We start from the raw sequence: 6,818 nt of genomic DNA on the forward strand, positions 1-6,818 counted from the left end.
AACCACCTCTTGCTCACATCAGTGAACTTCTTGATTCTTATCAAAGATAATTCTCATCTTAACAAAGTCTTGCAGACTTAATGAAACTCCCCTTGCCCCTGAGGCTGCTTAGCACTGATTCTCTGGATTCAGTGTAATTCTGAATTTGTAACTGAATTAATTCTTACAGATGAACATAATCACCCTCCACGTTGTGAGATGCAAAAAGTTGTGCATGGTAAATGTCGAGTGCGTGCCCTGTGCACAGACACCGGGTTGGGCTCTGGAGACTGGGCGCTGAAAGGGGCCAGTGCTTGGCTTTCTAGGAGCTCCCAGCCTTAAGGAAGATAATCACACCTCAGTGTGGAGAAGCCTGGACAAGGCCCTGCAGGAACAAGAGGCCAGAATGACTGATCGTGAAAGGAGAGGGTAGTTAAGGGGCTTTGTCAGGGAAAGCGTCACTGGAAATAAATAAAAATAATAGAATAACTTTATTGAGTGTTCACCATTTACATTACATAAGTTAATATCAGAGGTATTTTACATAAAGCGACTTCATACCTAAGAGCTCAAGGTGCTGTAAGTTGCATTATCTCACCCATCTTGCTCCTAAAATACACTGGTCCTTCAGACTTTCTTGTTTCTATTCAGAGAACCACCACTCTTCTTATTACCCAGGCTCTAAATCTCAGTCACTGGTTCTTCCCCAATGGCCCCCACCCCAGCCACCTGGTCTAGCGCCATCTTTTGCCCTCTTCCCTCCTCATTCTCATTATCCCCAGTCTAGTTCAGGTCCTTATAACAACATATCTGAACTAATATTAATAACAATAACAGTTAACAGGGATTTAATGCTTAATACATACCCAGCACTGTTCTCAGCAATTTACCCATTTAATTTTAGCCCTACCAAGCAGCTCCATGGTTATCCCCATTTTACAGAAGAGAAAACTGAGGCAAAAGAAACTTGCCCAAGTTACATAGACGGTTAGTGCCAAAGGCAGCGTGGCCCAGGCCACCTGCTCCAGAGCCTGGGCTCTCAGCCTCTACCCGGCACTGCCTCAATTTCTGCAGTCAGCTCAAATGGCCTCTTTCTTCCTTCCATCCTGTACACTGTGGTTTTATTATTGTTTTAGAAATCATTTTAACCATCATCCCTCTGCTTATAGGATAAAATCCAAAACGCACCACATTCTTGCTGTTTGCTGTGAAGTCCCAGCCTGTCTCTCCAGCCCGTCATTCATCATTCCCTACAAAAATCCTTTGCTTGAAACGGAGTGGCTTTCTCCAGGTAATCCTGGATGTCTCTACACACTCCATGCCCCTCTCTCCTCATCTAAATCCTCCTCTCTCTTCAGATCCCATCCTATGTGAAGATTGCAGAAACAATCCCAGCCACAAGTGAGTGTGTGTATCTTCTCTTGGTTCATACAAGAACATTCCATTCTTTCCCTGTTACAAGCCATCTTCTTGTGAGTAGATGTCTTAAGCCCTGAGCTGGACTGTAAGTTCTTTGAGAGCAGGGATCACATCTTATCCCTGTTCTGTCTCTTCTTCTGAGCCCTAGCAATGAAATATCCTATCAAAAAATATTTGCTTGAGCCCAATAGTACAATCACAACAGCTTCACTTTTCGAATGCTTACTGTGTGCTAAATGCTGGGTCAGAGCTTTATGTGCTGGTTCCTCATGGTTCCACACAGTCCTCACCATAAACCCGTGGGGTAGATGTTTTGTTTTGCCAGATTTAATCAGTGAGGAAACTGAAAGCCCAGACAGTTTAGATATGTTGCCCCAGGATCTTGAAGCTACTGAGTGTCAAAGGCGGGACTTGAACTCAGTTGTGATGCCGAAGTCCCTGATATTAATCACCGCACAGGCCAAGCTGCCTGCTGCATGCTGCTTTGAGCGTGCAGAGCACACTGCCATGCTCCTTACGTGACCTGTGACCAGAATGACAGCTGAGAGTGAACAATGGCATTTTCCCCAAGATGCTCCTGTCTGCTTCTCCTTAGGTATTAAACACCGAAGCACAGAACACAACTCTAGCTTGATGGTGTCTGAATCTGAGTCTGACAGTGACTAGGTCACAATCTTCAGCCAAGAAAAGATGGGAAGAAGGAATCCAAAAGTTTCCATGAATGGCTACATCAGAAATGGAGCTTCATTCAGCTACTGCTCAAAGGACAGGTAATAGAGTAGTTATAAAATGGAAGGATCCCCAACAGGAATCTTCCAATCCAAGACCAGCCAATGGGAGCTAAAACACAAAACTAACTCATGTTAGCATCCTCCTTTCACGCTGGGCGGGACGTGTATCCTCTTATTTTAAAAGACCTGTTTTCTTGGCGTTTTTGAGTCATAAAACAAAACAAAAATATTGCTCTTTTAACTGGCATGCTTGATAGCAGGAATAAAGGCTGGGTGAAACTCTAAACTTTAAAAAGCTGTGTGTTTTTATCGCTGGCACAATATTTTATTGCCCACATTCAAAGAAAGCTTAACATTTGTTTTTATCTGCAGCACCATAGGGAAGGTGAGTTAAATGAGGATTTCAAGAGGGCTGATTTCTTTCTCGGTACCCGTGATTGCCTTTAAGGATGACTTTCCAAACACAGTTTCTCTGGTAAGACCTGCAGAGTCCAATGGCTGTGTATATTAAAATAATTTATCTAAGCAGTATAGTTTGTCATCCATGGAGATGACCAGAGAGTCTTCTGTGCAGCAATTTTTTGCACTGACCAGGACACCCATAGATGGCAAAGCCCCCCAGTTGTTATTCTTTTGCTAAGGAGAGCCACCATGTCTGTGCTCTCTCTAGAAAGCAGCTCTTGGAAGTTAGAGCTGAGTAAAGATTGTATTTTAAGGACAGGAGGCAATAGGAAGGGAGGTGGGGTTTAATGATTTGTAAGTTGAAGTTAAAAAGGTAGCATTATAACATTCTTTACCTTTTCTTTTCCCGAAAACACTGATCCTCTCCAATGGGGCTCCTCTTAGCTTCAGTTTACATTGAAAACAATACAAGTGATTATTAATTCATCGCACATTTGTTGAGCATGTATTGAAAGGGATGCATTTGGACCGCCATACACAGAATAAAACAGCAACTTGGTATATATCTAAAACTCTGAAATACAATCAATCTTAATGAGGATGACATGCCCTTGATACTTTGGCCTCTACAGATACTTTCTGTAACAACTAGACATTGACATTCACTTCATTGTTTAAAAAATGGTATTTGTTTGTTCCACAGTTTTTGTACTCAAATAATTTATGAAACCTTTTTTTTTAAACAGATGAAAAAAAAATTAAACTGTTACCAACCACAAAGCAGAACCCTAGAGCACATCTGTGCTGGAGTTACTTGTAGCCTGACAAATTGACTGATTCATCGTGATGCCAGCCAAATCCAGGTAAGCTGCCCGATATGCTCAATGATTAATTCTGAGATATTGGGATTTCAAAGAGAGAAATAGCTTTTATTGAGGTTGCACAAGGCAGGGAGATTAGGAGATAAAACCCCAGATCTGTCCCTCCGAATTGGATAAACTTTGGGTTTTTATGAAATTCAAAGGGAGGTGGAGATAATGTTGGTATGTTGGAGACATGATTGATTTGTTCAGTTGAAAGTGTATAAGCCCAGCCCCAGCTGGGTTACAGGTTACATGGAATTTTAATAGTTCCATCCACATAAGATAATAAGTAAGGAGGCTAAGCTAAATGGTTATAAATCACTTAATTAATATGAGATAATAAGTAAAGAGATAAGCTGAACAAAGTAATACAATAAGGACTAAGTAAGCATTGGGTTACAGGTTAAGACTGGGTCATAACTTGTTTAATTAACATTCATTAGGAACTGACAAATCCAGCTGGGGCATGTAAAATAAGCTAAGGAGATAGAAGAAACTGGGGCCAGTAGAGTTAACTCATTACTGTCCAATTGCAAGGTAAAGATTATGCAATTATAAAACACAGCACCAGCATCAAAGAAACAAGTTAAGTGAATTATAACAGTTAGATATTTGCATCTAGCTACTTTAAAAGGCTAACATACATCAAGGCTGTCAGTTATTTGTTAATCCTTAATACTTGGTTTTAAGCATAGCTTCCCATTTCCATGGTACTGAGGTGGTGGACTGGACGAAGTCCTTGACATTCTTTTTGTAAGATTAGAATGAGGTGGGCTATTGTGGCAACAAACGTGACATCACCTAGACAATATTCTGTTGCACAACTCTCCTGTAACACATGGGGGGAAACTAGGATCACTTTGTTATGATTAGGAAGAGAGGTGGGCAGTTTAAACCATCAGGCAGGAGTGACAGAGAAAATATTTCCCATGGGCCCTTGAAAAGAATCTCTAAGATTCATCCTTATGGAACCATCTTGTTTTAAATTATTATTATTTGTGAAAGGCAGAACTAAAAAGCATAGGGGTGCAATTTTGTTATTATTTTTTTAAAATTTCTTTGCTTATGGCTACACTTTCTAGACAGCTAGCCATTAATGTTCAATACTATCTATAGCATCAGAAGGAAAGTGTGATGCTTTTTACACCACTACTTAGCTTCATGAACATAAAATCTACCCTTCCAGTGACCAAAGTTGTTAAGTATTATTTTTGTGCAGAATAGAAAATTTCTGGCATGGAGGATGGCACCCCAAATGTGAGGTTAATAGAATAAAAAGAGAGTGAACATTCATTAGGTGCTTTATATACATAATATACATAATACACACATTTTGCACCTTATCTCAAATGATCACTACAATCAATCTAGAAAAATAGATGTTACTTATCTGTTATTGCATTCAATGGCGGGAGTTGGGGGTAAGGGTAGGGGGGTTAAGTAATTTGCCTAAGGTCGTATAGCCAATAAGTAGTAGATCTGGGAATTGAATGCAAATTTCTTTTTACTGCAAAGTCCATGCTATTTTTCCCCCTCCACTACACAAATCCCCACTCCGAAGGTTGGAGGACAAAGTCTGGTGGCTCTTTCAGACTTCCTGGAAGTTCTGTTCCTAGGACTAAGAGGAATTCCTTTTGGCTTGTCAAGAGAGTAAAAAGCAAAGGGAAAGAAAGCCTCCCTGGTCTCTCCTGGAGGATGGGACCTTGGGCCTCCCCTTTCTCTGGGTTTGCAGTGTGCTTTCCCTGCCATGCCTCCTTATCTGCCCTGGCAGCTCAGCCTGGCGGTCTGATCCTTCCGTCACAAAGGGATCTGCCATCTATGCTGAGTCAGAGGTAAACACCACTCCCACCCCCGGTGCTACCTGCTTGGTGGGTAGAAGACAAACTGAGCGTGTTCACCTTGGCCTGTGCTCTCCCGGGCTTCAAACCTGCTGCCGAGAAAGTGAAGTCCAACCTTCTCTCTCGGCCATTAGTGGGCAGAGCCTGCCCCCTGCTGAAGGTCTACAGTTTTGGGGAGGAGCAAATTAAATTCAGGGAAGTGTATACCTAAGTTGCATCCCTTCCTAACCTAGCTTCTCTCCTTAGTAGTAAAGCCAACACTGCACTCCGTCTGTCTGACTCCAGCATCAATTTCTCATCTCCAAATTGGGGAAGAGGGAGGTGTTTTTTATTGATCTTGTAAAACAGCCATGCCTGGCTGTTACAAGGGCTGCCTCCCTCTTATGCAGCCAACAGGGGTTAACTGGAAAGAGCTATGAAGCTTCACTGCCTTTTTTTTTTTTTTATAGCAGTGTGTTGAGTTTAACTGATATACAGTAAACTGCCCGTACTTAAAGAGTAAAACTGGGTTAAGTTTTGACATACACAGACACCTGTGAAATGATCACCACAATCAAGGTAATGAATAGATATGTCACCCCCCAAAGGTTTCCTTGTGCCCCTTTGTCATCTCCCTACCCAGGCAACCACTGATCCGTTACTATATATTTTCTTGAATTTTCTAGTTTTATAGAAATGGGATCCTATGGTACCACTTAGCTTTCCCCCCTCCTTTCCATGCCATTTAATGCAATCCAGTAGCAACTTTGATACAGAAAGTAACCTGTTGAAGTAAAGATGCTGGTTATGAAAATGGGTCTATTGTAGTCAGTGAAACTAATTAAATGGCTCCTAGATCATCCTCAGTCCTATAAAAGCTTGGTATTAATTTAATGGGAAACCAAACTATTTTTTAAAGTAAATGAGCCAAATCTTTATGATCTCAACAATGATGGCTTTCCATTTCTGAAAATAAAGGGATTGAGGAAAAAAAAAAAAACTTCCTGAGATAACTCTGAGACAGCCTAAGACTTAGCATGAAACTCTTATTTTAAAGCTTTCCCAAAGCTTTAGTATTTCCTGTTGCTCTTCTTTGAGGAAAAGGGAGATATTTCCCAGCACTAAGTCCTCAACAGAGACCTATAGCCTAGATGACGTCATTGAAAAACAAATCAGTCATCCTGGAAGGAGTGCAAGCAGGCACTGGAAGGGTCCTTGTTAACATGGGTGTGTTGTTTGAGAATTCAGTGAACTATTCACTTATGTGCGCTTTGTTGTATGAATATCATACTGCAATGAAAAAAATTTTAAAAACCAATGGCCTTGCCAAGTGACTTTACTAAAAAGGAAAACTTTGGGCTAGCATGAGAGAATCCCATGGTGGTGATGAAACAGTTTTGTACCTTGATTGTGATGATTACAGAAGTCTATCTATAGATGAGATAAAATTGAGTAGATTTCTACACACAGTTGTGCACACACAAACTGGTAAATCTGCAGACTGCTGACTTCCAAACCGATTTCCATTCATTTATAAATACTACATACAAGTGGAAAGTACTTGCAGCCCTTCAACACTTCCAGGCTGAGCCAAGATAGCAGGTCCT

Source organism: Choloepus didactylus, chromosome 7 (genome assembly GCF_015220235.1).
Source record: "Choloepus didactylus isolate mChoDid1 chromosome 7, mChoDid1.pri, whole genome shotgun sequence".
Classification (NCBI taxonomy): domain Eukaryota; kingdom Metazoa; phylum Chordata; class Mammalia; order Pilosa; family Megalonychidae; genus Choloepus; species Choloepus didactylus.